Raw genomic sequence first — 14,612 nt, 5'->3', positions numbered from 1 at the left:
AGTGAGTGTGAGTGTGTGTAGTGAGTGTGTGTCGTGAGTGTGTATAGTGAGTGTGAGTAGCGAGTGTGCTAGTAGTGTGCTAGGAGTGTGTGTGAGTGTGTGTGTGAGTGTGTGTGAGTAGCGAGTGTGCTAGGAGTGTGTACTGAGTGTGTGTGTGAGTGTGTGTCGTGAGTGTGTGTAGTGAGTGTGAGTAGCGAGTGTGAGTAGCGAGTGTGAGTAGCGAGTGTGCTAGGAGTGTGTACTGAGTGTGTGTGAGTGTGTGTAGTGAGTGTGAGTAGCGAGTGTGCTAGGAGTGTGTACTGAGTGTGTGTGTGTGAGAGTGTGTGTGAGAGTGTGTGTGAGAGTGTGTGAGAGTGAGTGTGCTAGTAGTGTGTGTGAGTGTGTGTGAGAGTGTGTGTGAGAGTGTGAGTGTGTGTCGTGAGTGTGTGTAGTGAGTGAGTAGCGAGTGTGCTAGGAGTGTGTACTGAGTGTGTGAGAGTGTGTGTGTGTGAGAGAGTGGAGTGTGTGTCGTGAGTGTGTGTAGTGCGTGTGAGTAGCGAGTGTGTGAGAGTGAGTGTGTGTGTGAGAGTGAGTGTGAGTAGTGTGTGTGAGTGTGTGTAGTGCGTGTGAGTAGCGAGTGTGAGTAGCGAGTGTGCTAGGAGTGTGTACTGAGTGTGTGTGTGAGTGTGTGTCGTGAGTGTGTGTAGTGAGTGTGAGTAGCGAGTGTGAGTAGCGAGTGTGAGTAGCGAGTGTGCTAGGAGTGTGTACTGAGTGTGTGTGAGTGTGTGTAGTGAGTGTGAGTAGCGAGTGTGCTAGGAGTGTGCTAGGAGTGTGCTAGGAGTGTGCTAGGAGTGTGTACTGAGTGTGTGTGTGAGTGTGTGTGTGCTAGGAGTGTGTACTGAGTGTGAGTAGTGTGTGTGAGTGTGTGTAGTGAGTGAGTAGCGAGTGTGAGTAGCGAGTGTGAGTAGCGAGTGTGCTAGGAGTGTGTACTGAGTGTGAGTGTGTGTGAGAGTGTGTGTGAGAGTGTGTGAGAGTGAGTGTGAGTAGTGAGTGTGCTAGTAGTGTGAGTGTGTGTGAGAGTGTGTGTGACAGTGTGTGTGTGAGTAGCGAGTGTGAGTAGCGAGTGTGCTAGGAGTGTGTGTGAGTGTGTGTGAGTGTGAGAGAGTGAGTAGTGAGTGAGTGTGAGTAGCGAGTGTGCTAGGAGTGTGTGTGAGTGTGTGTGAGTGTGAGAGAGTGAGTAGTGAGTGAGTGTGAGTAGCGAGTGTGCTAGGAGTGTGTACTGAGTGTGTGTGAGTGTGTGTAGTGAGTGTGAGTAGCGAGTGTGCTAGGAGTGTGCTAGGAGTGTGTACTGAGTGTGCGCGAGGTCCCCACCGGCGCATGGCTGGGCCCGCCATGTCCCCACCACCGCCTCCTCCTCCTCCTGCTGCTGCTGCGTAACGCCTCTGGTGCTCTCCCAAGCGCCGTTCGTCCAGCGTGGCGTAGCCTGGGGGGCCGAAGCCGGCACCCCCGGGGGGAGCCGCCCGCACGTAAACATCCACCCCCCCCCTGCCATAGTCTAAACAACAACAACACCACCACCGTGTAAGCATCAGCAACTACATCAACCACCACCACCACCACCACGTAAACATCAACCACATCAGCCATAACTACGTAAACAACAACAACCATCAAGTAAACATCCACCCCCCCCCTGCCATAGTCTAAACAACAACAACAACACCACCGTGTAAGCATCAGCAACTACATCAACCACCACCACCATGTAAACATCAACCACATCAGCCATAACTACGTACACAACAACAACCATCAAGTAAACATCCACCCCTCCCCTGCCATAGTCTAAACAACAACAACAACACCACCACCGTGTAAGCATCAGCAACTACATCAACCACCACCACCACCACGTAAACATCAACCACATCAGCCATAACTACCTAAACAACAACAACAACCATCAAGTAAACATCCACCCCTCACCTTCCGTAGTCTAAACAACAACAACAACAACACCACCACCACCGTGTAAGCATCAGCAACTACATCAACCACCACCACCACGTAAACATCAACCACATCAGACATAACTATGTAAACAACAACAACAACCATCAAGTAAACATCCACCCCTCCCCTGCCATAGTCTAAACAACAACAACAACAACACCACCGTGTAAGCATCAGCAACTACATCAACCACCACCACCACGTAAACATCAACCACATCAGCCATAACTACGTACACAACAACAACAACAACCATCAAGTAAACATCCACCCCTCCCCTGCCATAGTCTAAACAACAACAACACCACCACCGTGTAAGCATCAGCAACTACATCAACCACATCAGCCATAACTACGTAAACAACAACAACAACCATCAAGTAAACATCCACCCCCCCCCTGCCATAGTCTAAACAACAACAACAACACCACCGTGTAAGCATCAGCAACTACATCAACCACCACCACCACCACCACGTAAACATCAACCACATCAGCCATAACTACCTAAACAACAACAACAACAACCATCAAGTAAACATCCACCCCCCCCCCTGCCATAGTCTAAACAACAACAACAACACCACCACCACCGTGTAAGCATCAGCAACTACATCAACCACCACCACCACGTAAACATCAACCACATCAGACATAACTACGTAAACAACAACAACCATCAAGTAAACATCCACCCCTCCCCTGCCATAGTCTAAACAACAACAACACCACCACCGTGTAAGCATCAGCAACTACATCAACCACCACCACCATGTAAACATCAACCACATCAGCCTAAACTACGTACACAACAACAACAACCATCAAGTAAACATCCACCCCTCCCCTGCCATAGTCTAAACAACAACAACACCACCACCGTGTAAGCATCAGCAACTACATCAACCACCACCACCACCACGTAAACATCAACCACATCAGCCATAACTACGTACACAACAACAACCATCAAGTAAACATCCACCCCTCCCCTGCCGTAGTCTAAACAACAACAACAACACCACCGTGTAAGCATCAGCAACTACATCAACCACCACCACCACCACGTAAACATCAACCACATCAGCCATAACTACCTAAACAACAACAACAACCACCATCATCAAGTAAACATCCACCCCTCCCCTGCCATAGTCTAAACAACAACAACACCACCACCGTGTAAGCATCAGCAACTACATCAACCACCACCACCACCACCACGTAAACATCAACCACATCAGACATAACTACGTACACAACAACAACCATCAAGTAAACATCCACCCCTCCCCTGACGTAGTCTAAACAACAACAACAACAACACCACCACCGTGTAAGCATCAGCAACTACATCAACCACCACCACCACCACGTAAACATCAACCACATCAGCCATAACTACGTACACAACAACAACAACCATCAAGTAAACATCCACCCCTCCCCCCTGACGTAGTCTAAACAACAACAACAACAACACCACCACCGTGTAAGCATCAGCAACTACATCAACCACCACCACCACCACCACGTAAACATCAACCACATCAGACATAACTACGTACACAACAACAACCATCAAGTAAACATCCACCCCTCCCCTGACGTAGTCTAAACAACAACAACAACAACAACACCACCGTGTAAGCATCAGCAACTACATCAACCACCACCACGTAAACATCAACCACATCAGCCATAACTACGTACACAACAACAACAACCATCAAGTAAACATCCACCCCTCCCCTGCCATAGTCTAAACAACAACACCACCACCACCGTGTAAGCATCAGCAACTACATCAACCACCACCACCACCACCACGTAAACATCAACCACATCAGACATAACTACGTAAACAACAACAACAACAACCATCAAGTAAACATCCACCCCTCCCCTGCCGTAGTCTAAACAACAACAACAACACCACCGTGTAAGCATCAGCAACTACATCAACCAACACCACCACGTAAACATCAACCACATCAGCCATAACTACGTAAACAACAACAACAACAACCACCACACAAACATCATCAACCATCACCATGTATACATCAACAACACTACCACAAACATCATCAACCATCACCACGTAAACAACAACACTACCACACAAACATCATCAACCATCACCACGTAAACAACAACACCACCACCACACAAACATCATCAACCATCACCACGTAAACAACAACACTACCACACAAACATCATCAACCATCACCACGTAAACAACAACACCACCACCACCACACAAACATCATCAACCATCACCACGTAAACAACAACACCACCACCACACAAACATCATCAACCATCACCACGTAAACAACAACAACACTACCACAAACATCATCAACCATCACCACGTAAACAACAACACTACCACACAAACATCATCAACCATCACTATGTATACATCAACAACACTACCACATAAACATCATCAACCATCACCATGTATACATCAACAACATCACCACGTAAACACAACACAGGCTACACGGAAGATCTATGTCTTTGTGTGTGTACCCGTGTGTGTGCGTGTGTGTACCGGTGTGTGTGCGTGTGTGTACCGGTGTGTGTACCCGTGTGTGTGTGTGTGTACCCGTGTGTGTGTGTGTGTGTACCCGTGTGTGTGTGTGTGTACCCGTGTGTGTGTGTGTACCCGTGTGTGTGCGCGTGTGTGTAACCGTCTGTGTGTGTACCCGTATGTGTGTGTGTACCCGTGTGTGTGTGTGTACCCGTGTGTGTGTGTGTGTACCCGTGTGTGTGTGTACCCGTGTGTGTGTGTACCCGTGTGTGTGTGTACCCGCGTGTGTGTGCCCGTGTGTGTGTGTGTACCCGCGTGTGTGTGCCCGTGTGTGTGTGTGTACCCGTGTGTGTGTGTGTGTATATACCCGTGTGTGTGTGTACCCGTGTGTGTGTGTATATACCCGTGTGTGTGTGTACCCGTGTGTGTGTGTGTGTATATACCCGTGTGTGTGTGTACCCGTGTGTGTGTGTGTGTGCGTGTACCCGCGTGTGTGTGCGTGTACCCGCGTGTGTGTGTGTGTGTACCCGTGTGTGTAGTGTGCGTGTACCCGTCTCTACGCTTGCGAAACGTGGACCCCCCTAATGGAACATCTTCGCCGGTTAGAAACATTTAGGCTGGCCCTGCCTACGATCCATCCGGGGACCGTGCTGTCTGGAGGACAGCGTTGGAGTGAAGACAGCCAAGCCCAGGTCACGACCTCCAAGCTTGTTGTCGAGGCATCTTTTGAGGAAGGCCGGCGTCTCTCTCGACGAGCTTTGACTTCTTGTCCCGTTGTCTGTTGAAAGCTCTAGCAGATAGGTGAAAGCCCTCCCCGGAGAGGTCATCAATTCTAGATTTGAAGCTTTCGTGACTGCAAGGATCCATACTCTTCGGTTCTATTCGGTAAAGGCACGTGGGTCAAAAATAAAAAAATAAATCACGACGTTTCGGCCACAACACAAGAGGCCTTCATCAGGTGTGTTGTGGCCGAAACGTGATTTTTGTTATTTTATTTTTTACCTACTACGTGACTTTACCGAATAGAACCAAAGAGTATGGATCCTTGCAGTCACGAAATCTTCAAATCTAGAATGGATCCATCCTGGGTTTAACCTGCACGCTGGATTGTGTGAGGAGCTCACAAATTCTTGAAAGATCTGGGCAAGGTCCCATCGGTGAGCTCCTCCGGCAGGCAAGGCTGCGTTGGCTGGGTCATGTAGCCCGCATGCCCAGCCACCGCATGCCGAAACAGCTTTTGTTCGGCCGGATCGAGGGGGCTAAACGGGCGCGGCACGGGCTAGAGAAGAGATGGAGTGATGAGGTACAGGAGGACGTGGAGCTGAGTGGACTTGCCGATGACCGGTAGCAGCGGTGTCAAGATCGGCCTCTGTGGAGGAGGCTCGTGAAGGACGCTACTGGGCAGTTGGAGGCAGTCGCACTCCAACAACAACGGAGGACGGAGGAGCGACGCTCACAACAACGAGCGGAGCGCCGGGTGGCTAAAGCACAGCAGGTTGGCACAGTAGGGGGCACAGGTGGTGCATCAGCCAGTCATCTCAGTCATCTCAGTCAGTCGACCCGTGGCACCTGGGTCTGCCCCGTGACCTCCTGCCAGCGGGCGTTCGACACTTCACGTGGTAGCCTCATGGTGCACATAGCCTGGCACAAGCGTCGTGGTGACGTCACCGCCACTTAGTGGCAAATGGCGGTTGTTGTTGTCTGTGTGTGTCTGTGTGTCTGTGTGTGTGTCTGTGTGTGTGTGACTGTGTGTGTGTGTCTGTGAGTGTGTCTGTGAGTGTGTCTGTGAGTGTGTCTGTGAGTGTGTATGTGTGTGTCTGTGTGTGTCTCTGTGTGTGTGTGACTGTGTGTGTGTGTCTGTGTGTGTGTGTCTGTGTGTGTGTCTGTGTGTGTGTGTCTCTGTGTGTGTGTCTCTGTGTGTGTGTCTCTGTGTGTGTGTCTCTGTGTGTGTGTCTCTGTGTGTGTGACTGTGTGTGTGTGACTGTGTGTGTGTGTGTCTGTGTGTGTGTGACTGTGTCTGTGTGTGTGTGTGTCTGTGAGTGTGTCTGTGAGTGTGTATGTGTGTGTATCTGTGTGTGACTGTATCTGTGTGTGACTGTGTCTGTGTGTCTGTGTGTGTGTGTGTCTGTGTGTGTCTGTGTGTGTCTGTGTGTGTGTGTCTGTGTGTGTGTCTGTGTGTGTGTGTGCGTGTATCTGTGTGTAACTGTGTCTGTGTGTCTGTGTGTGTGTGTCTGTGAGTGTGTCTGTGAGTGTGTATGTGTGTGTATCTGTGTCTGTGTGTCTGTGTGTGTGTCTGTGTGTGTGTGTCTGTGTGTGTGTCTGTGTGTGTGTGTCTGTGTGTGTCTGTGTGTGTCTGTGTGTGTGTGTCTGTGTGTGTGTCTGTGTGTGTGTGTGCGTGTATCTGTGTGTGACTGTGTCTGTGTGTCTGTGTGTGTGTGTCTGTGAGTGTGTCTGTGAGTGTGTATGTGTGTGTATCTGTGTCTGTGTGTCTGTGTGTGTGTCTGTGTGTGTGTGTATCTGTGTGTGTGTGTATCTGTGTGTCTGTGTGTGTGTGTGTGTCTGTGTGTGTGTGTGTATCTGTGTGTGTGTGTGTATCTGTGTGTGTGTGTGTGTGTCTGTGTGTCTGTGTGTGTGTGTCTGTGTGTCTGTGTGTGTCTGTGTGTGTGTCTGTGTGTGTGTGTCTGTGTGTGTGTGTCTGTGTGTCTGTCTGTGTGTCTGTCTGTGTGTGTGTCTGTGTGTGTGTCTGTGTGTGTGTCTGTGTGTGTGTCTGTCTGTGTCTGTATGTGTGTGTGTCTGTATGTGTGTGTCTGTGTCTGTGTGTGTGTGTGTGTCTGTGTGTGTGTGTCTGTGTCTGTGTGTCTGTGTGTGTGTCTGTGTGTGTGTCTGTGTGTGTGTGTGTCTGTGTGTGTGTGTGTGTGTGTCTGTGTGTGTGTGTGCGTACCCCCCACCACCCCCCCCACGCCCCGCACACCGCTGTAGTCGTCCATGTGCGGTGCCGCTGGGAGGAAGCGAGGGTCCCGCTGAGCGCCTCTCGACAGGCTGTAGTAGGCCCGGTCCCCGTCACCGCCACCACCACCGCCACCGCCGCCACCGCGACGTGGATCCACGGTGCGGCTGCCAACGGCGGCGAGGTGGGCCGAGCCGTTGCCGTTGGAGCCGGCCCCAACGTAGTAGAGGTCAGCGCCTCCACCGCCTCCGCCGCCACCACCACCAGCGATGATGGCGGCGTCCTCGTGCAGGAACGGGCGTCCACCAGACTGCCCGACAGAAATGTCAGAAGCGTTGTTAATGTTTTACTATTGTTAATAATAGCGGTGTTATTATTTTACTATTGTTAATAATAACGGTGTTATTATTTTACTATTGTTAATAATAACGGTGTTATTATTTTACTATTATTAATAATAACGGTGTTAATGTTTTACTATTATTAATAATAGCGGTGTTATTATTTTACTATTATTAATAATAACGGTGTTAATGTTTTACTATTGTTAATAATAGCGGAGTTATTATTTTACTATTATTAATAATAACGGTGTTAATATTTTAGTATTATTAATAATAACGGTGTTATTATTTTACTATTATTAATAATAACGGTGTTATTTTTTAGTATTATTAATAATAGCGGTGTTATTATTTTACTATTATTAATAATAACGGTGTTATTATTTTACTATTATTAATAATAACGGTGTTATTATTTTACTATTGTTAATAATAACGGTGTTATTATTTTACTATTATTAATAACGGTGTTAATGTTTTACTATTATTAATAATAACGGTGTTATTATTTTAGCATTATTAATAACGGTGTTAATGTTTTACTATTATTAATAATAACGGTGTTATTATTTTAGCATTATTAATAATAACGGTGTTATTATTTTACTATTATTAATAATAGCGGTGTTATTATTTTACTATTATTAATAATAACGGTGTTAATATTTTACTATTATTAATAACGGTGTTATTATTTTACTATTATTAGTAACGGTGTTATTATTTTAGTATTAATAATAACGGTGTTATTATTTTACTATTAATAATAACGGTGTTATTATTTTAGTATTGTTAATAATAACGGTGTTATTATTTTACTATTCTTAATAATAACGGTGTTATTATTTTACTATTGTGAATAACGGTGTTATTATTTTACTATTGTTAATAATAACGGTGTTAATATTTTAGTATTATTAATAAGTGTTATTATTTTAGTATTATTAATAATAACGGTGTTATTATTTTACTATTATTAATAATAACGGTGTTATTATTGTATTATTACTAATAACGGTGTTATTATTTTATTATTAATAATAACGGTGTTAGTATTTTAGTACTGGCAGCGATATTATTTAATTCTTATTAATAACGCTATTATTCTTATTATAAATAACGGTGTTATATTATTATTATAAAGAATGGTGTTATTATTTAATAATTATTAATACAATAATAACACGCCGTCTCACTCACATGGTCTCACCCACACTCTCACACATTCACACCCACACTCTCACATGGTCTCACCCACACTCTCACATGGTCTCACCCACACTCTCACATGGTCTCACCCACACTCTCACATGGTCTCACCCACACTCTCACATGGTCTCACCCACACTCTCACATGGTCTCACTCACTCTCACATGGTCTCACTCACTCTCACATGGTCTCACCCACACTCTCACATGGTCTCACCCACACTCTCACATGGTCTCACCCACACTCTCACATGGTCTCACTCACTCTCACATGGTCTCACTCACTCTCACATGGTCTCACCCACACTCTCACATGGTCTCACTCACCCTCACATGGTCTCACTCACTCTGACATGGTCTCATTCACTCTCACATGGTCTCACTCACACCCTCACATGGTCTCACTCACCCTCACTCACCCATTCACCCTCACTCACCCTCACCCACTCACCCTCACTCACCCACACTCACCCACACTCACCCACTCACTCACTCACTCACCCACTCACACACCCACACTCACACACACCCACACTCTCACTCACCCACACACCCACTCACTCACCCACACACTCACTCTCACCCTCACACCCACACTCACTCACACGCTCACTCTCTCCCACACCCACACCCACACGCTCTCCCACCCACCCACGCTCTCCCACCCACCCACGCTCTCCCACCCACACTCTCACTCACACCCACACTCTCACTCCCACCCACACTCTCTCTCTCACCCACACTCTCACTCTCACACCCACACACTCACTCTCACACCCACACACGCTCTCACACCCACCCACGCTCTCCCACCCACACACGCTCTCCCACCCACACACGCTCTCCCACCCACACTCTCACTCCCACCCACACTCTCACTCCCACCCACACTCTCACTCCCACCCACACTCTCACTCTCACCCACACTCTCACTCCCACCCACACTCTCACTCCCACCCACACTCTCACTCCCACCCACACTCTCTCTCTCACCCACACTCTCTCTCTCTCACCCACACCCTCTCTCACCCACACACTCTCTCACCCACACACTCTCACACCCACACTCTCTCACCCACACACTCTCACCCACACTCTCTCACCCACACTCTCTCTCTCACCCACACTCTCACTCTCACCCACACTCTCTCACCCACACACTCTCACCCACACACTCTCACCCACACACTCTCACCCACACACTCTCACCCACACTCTCTCTCTCACCCACACTCACTCTCACCCACACTCACTCTCACCCACACACTCTCTCACCCACACACTCTCTCACCCACACTCTCTCACCCACACTCTCTCACCCACACTCTCTCTCACACCCACACTCTCTCTCTCACCCACACTCTCTCTCACCCACACTCTCTCTCTCACCCACACTCTCTCTCACCCACACTCTCTCTCACCCACACTCTCTCTCACCCACACTCCCTCTCACCCACACTCTCTCTCTCACCCACACTCTCTCTCACACCCACACTCTCTCTCACCCACACTCTCTCTCTCACACCCACACTCTCTCTCACACCCACACTCTCTCTCACCCACACTCTCTCTCACCCACACTCTCTCTCACCCACACACTCTCTCACCCACACACTCTCTCACCCACACACTCTCTCACCCACACTCTCTCTCACACCCACACTCTCTCTCACCCACACTCCCTCTCACCCACACTCTCTCTCTCACCCACACACTCTCTCACCCACACTCTCTCTCACCCACACTCTCTCTCACACCCACACTCTCTCTCACCCACTCTCTCTCACCCACACTCTCTCTCACCCACACTCTCTCTCACCCACACTCTCTCTCACCCACACTCTCACTCTCACCCACACTCTCTCTCACCCACACTCTCTCACTCACCCACACTCTCTCTCACCCACACTCTCTCTCACCCACACACTCTCTCACCCACACACACTCTCACCCCCCCACTCTCTCACCCACACTCTCTCTCACCAACACTCTCTCTCACCCACACTCTCTCTCACCCACACACTCTCTCACCCACACACACTCTCACCCCCCCACTCTCTCACCCACACACTCTCTCACCCACACTCTCTCTCACCAACACTCTCTCTCACCCACACTCTCTCTCACCCACACTCTCTCACTCACCCACACTCTCTCTCACCCACACTCTCTCTCACCCACACTCTCTCTCACCCACACTCTCTCTCACCCACACTCTCTCTCACCCACACTCTCTCTCACCCCCACACTCTCTCACCCCCCCACTCTCACCCCCCCACCCTCACCCCCCCACTCTCACCCCCCAACCTCACCCCCCCACTCTCACCCCCACACTCTCTCACCCCCCCACTCTCACCCTGAGTGCGGTGCCATTGGCAGAGAAGTGCGGTGCTTGGCCAGAGTGGTAGGAGGCAAGGTCACTGTCCTGTGACAGAGAGAGCACAAGCAGCGTGGGGGTGAGCGTGGGGGTGAGCGTGGGGGTGAGCGTGTGAGTCTAGGGGTGAGTCTAGGGGTGAGTCTAGGGGTGAGTCTAGGGGTGAGCGTGAGGGTGAGCGTGGGGGTGAGCGTGGGGGTGAGCGTGGGGGTGAGCGTGGGGGTGAGCGTGTGAGTCTAGGGGTGAGTCTAGGGGTGAGTCTAGGGGTGAGCGTGAGGGTGAGCGTGGGGGTGAGCGTGGGGGTGAGCGTGGGGGTGAGCGTGGGGGTGAGCGTGTGAGTGTAGGGGTGAGCGTGTGAGTCTAGGGGTGAGCGTGAGTCTAGGGGTGAGCGTGTGAGTCTAGGGGTGAGTGTAGGGGTGAGCGTGTGAGTCTAGGGGTGAGCGTGAGTCTAGGGGTGAGCGTGTGAGTCTAGGGGTGAGTGTAGGGGTGAGCGTGTGAGTGTAGGGGTGAGCGTGTGGGTGAGCGTAGGGGTGAGCGTGTGGGCAAGTGTGCGTGTAGGTGAGCGTGTGAGCGAGTGTAGGGGTGAGTGAGTGTAGGGGTGAGTGAGTGTAGGGGTGAGTGAGTGTAGGGGTGAGCGAGTGTATGGTTGAGTGAGTGTAGGGGTGAGTGAGTGTAGGGGGTGAGTGAGCGAGCGTAGGGGTGATTGAGTGTAGGGGGTGAGTGAGCGAGTGTAGGGGTGAGCAAGTGTATGGGTGAGCGAGTGTAGGGGTGAGCGAGTGTAGGGGTGAGCGAGTGTAGGGGTGAGTGAGTGTAGGGGTGAGCGAGTGTAGGGGTGAGCGAGTGTAGGGGTGAGCGAGTGTAGGGGTGAGCGAGTGTAGGGGTGAGCGAGTGGTAGGGGCGAGCAAGTGTAGGGGCGAGCAAGTGTAGGGGCGAGCGAGTGTAGGGGCGAGCGAGTGTAGGGGTGAGTGTAGGGGTGAGTGTATGGGTGAGTGAGTGTAGGGGTGAGTGAGTGTAGGGGTGAGTGAGTATAGGGGTGAGTGAGTGTAGGGGTGAGTGAGTGTAGGGGTGAGTGAGTGTAGGGGTGAGCGTATGGGTGAGTGTATGGGTGAGCGAGTGTAGGGGTGAGTGAGTGTAGGGGCGAGTGAGTGTATGGGTGAGTGAGTGTAGGGGTGAGCGAGTGTAGGGGTGAGTGTAGGGGCGAGCAAGTGTAGGGGCGAGCAAGTGTAGGGGCGAGCGAGTGTAGGGGCGAGCGAGTGTAGGGGTGAGTGTAGGGGTGAGTGTATGGGTGAGTGAGTGTAGGGGTGAGTGAGTGTAGGGGTGAGTGAGTGTAGGGGTGAGCGTATGGGTGAGTGTATGGGTGAGCGAGTGTAGGGGTGAGCGAGTGTAGGGGCGAGCGAGTGTAGGGGTGAGTGAGCGAGTGTAGGGGTGAGTGTAGGGGTGAGTGAGTGTAGGGGTTAGTGAGTGTATGGGTGAGCGAGTGTAGGGGTGAGTGAGTGTATGGGTGAGCGAGTGTAGGGGTGAGCGAGTGTATGGGTGAGCGAGTGTAGGGGTGAGCGAGTGTAGGGGCGAGCGAGTGTAGGGGTGAGCGAGTGTAGGGTGAGCGAGAGTAGGGGTGAGTGAGTGTAGGGGTGAGTGTAGGGGTGAGTGAGTGAGTGTAGGGGTGAGTGAGTGTAGGGGTGAGTGAGTGTAGGGGTGAGTGAGTGTAGGGGTGAGTGTAGGGGTGAGTGAGTGAGTGTAGGGGTGAGTGAGTGTAGGGGTGAGCGAGTGTAGGGGTAAGCGAGTGTAGGGGCGGGTGAGTGTAGGGGTAAGCGAGTGTAGGGGTGAGTGAGAGTAGGGGTGAGTGAGTGAGTGTAGGGGTGAGTGAGTGTAGGGGTGAGTGAGTGTAGGGGTGAGTGTAGGGGTGAGTGAGTGTAGGGGTGAGTGAGAGTAGGGGTGAGTGAGTGAGTGTAGGGGTGAGTGAGTGTAGGGGTGAGCGAGTGTAGGGGTGAGCGAGTGTAGGGGTGAGTGTAGGGGTGAGTGAGTGTAGGGGTGAGTGTAGGGGTGAGTGTAGGGGTGAGTGTAGGGGTGAGTGTAGGGGTGAGCAGCTCACGTTGGTGGTGGTATAGGAGGCTACGTGTCTCTGCTCCTCCTCCAGCTCCATGGTGAGCCGTTTAAACTGAGCCTCCTGCTCCTTGACGGAGGCCAGGAGGCTCGACTCGGTGCTCTGCTCGCGGTCAAAGTCTCCCTCCTCCAGCATGGCGGCAGCCCCCACCCCCCTGCTGCCGGGCCACGGAGAGAGACACAGAGAGAGAGACCCACAGACTCACCACACAGAGAGTACCATAGACTCACCACAGAGAGAGTACCATAGACTCACCACAGAGACCCATAGACTCACCACAGAGACCCATAGACTCACCACAGAGAGTACCACAGACTCACCACACAGAGAGTACCATAGACTCACCACACAGAGAGTACCATAGACTCACCACAGAGACCCATAGACTCACCACAGAGAGTACCACAGACTCACCACACAGAGAGTACCATAGACTCACCACACAGAGAGTACCATAGACTCACCACACAGAGAGTACCATAGACTCACCACACAGAGAGTACCATAGACTCACCACACAGAGAGTACCATAGACTCACCACACAGAGAGTACCATAGACTCACCACACAGAGAGTACCATAGACTCACCACAGAGAGTACCATAGACTCACCACAGAGAGAGTACCATAGAGACCCATAGACTCACCACACAGAGAGTACCATAGACTCACCACACAGAGAGTACCATAGAGACCCATAGACTCACCACAGAGTACCATAGACTCACCACACAGACCCACAGACTCATCACACAGAGAGTACCATAGAGACCCATAGACTCACCACAGAGACCCATAGACTCACCACAGAGAGTACCATAGAGACCCATAGACTCACCACAGAGAGTACCAGAGACCCATAGCCTCACCACAGAGACCCATAGACTCACCACAGAGAGTACCATAGAGACCCATAGACTCACCACACAGAGACCCACAGAGACCCACAGACTCACTACACAGAGACCCATAGACTCACCACACAGAGACCCATAGACTCACCACACAGAGTCCCATAGACTCACCACACAGAGACCCACAGACTCAGCACACAGAGACCCATAGACTCACCACACAGACCCATAGACTCACCACACAGA

At 50.6% G+C, this 14,612-nt stretch overlaps 1 pseudogene; it reads right to left on the bottom strand.

The window, feature by feature from the left end:
* The window catches only part of LOC142908249 (splicing regulator ARVCF-like), a 71,865-nt pseudogene extending 58,142 nt beyond the window's left edge, over window positions 1-13,723 (bottom strand).
* Window positions 13,724-14,612: the final 889 nt, after the last annotated feature.

Source organism: Petromyzon marinus, assembly GCF_048934315.1.
Source record: "Petromyzon marinus isolate PM22_M1 ecotype Great Lakes invasive population chromosome 77 unlocalized genomic scaffold, UKy_Petmar_22M1.pri1.0 chr77_unloc.4, whole genome shotgun sequence".
Lineage (NCBI taxonomy): Eukaryota > Metazoa > Chordata > Hyperoartia > Petromyzontiformes > Petromyzontidae > Petromyzon > Petromyzon marinus.
This window is presented reverse-complemented; position numbering and strand designations above follow the sequence as displayed.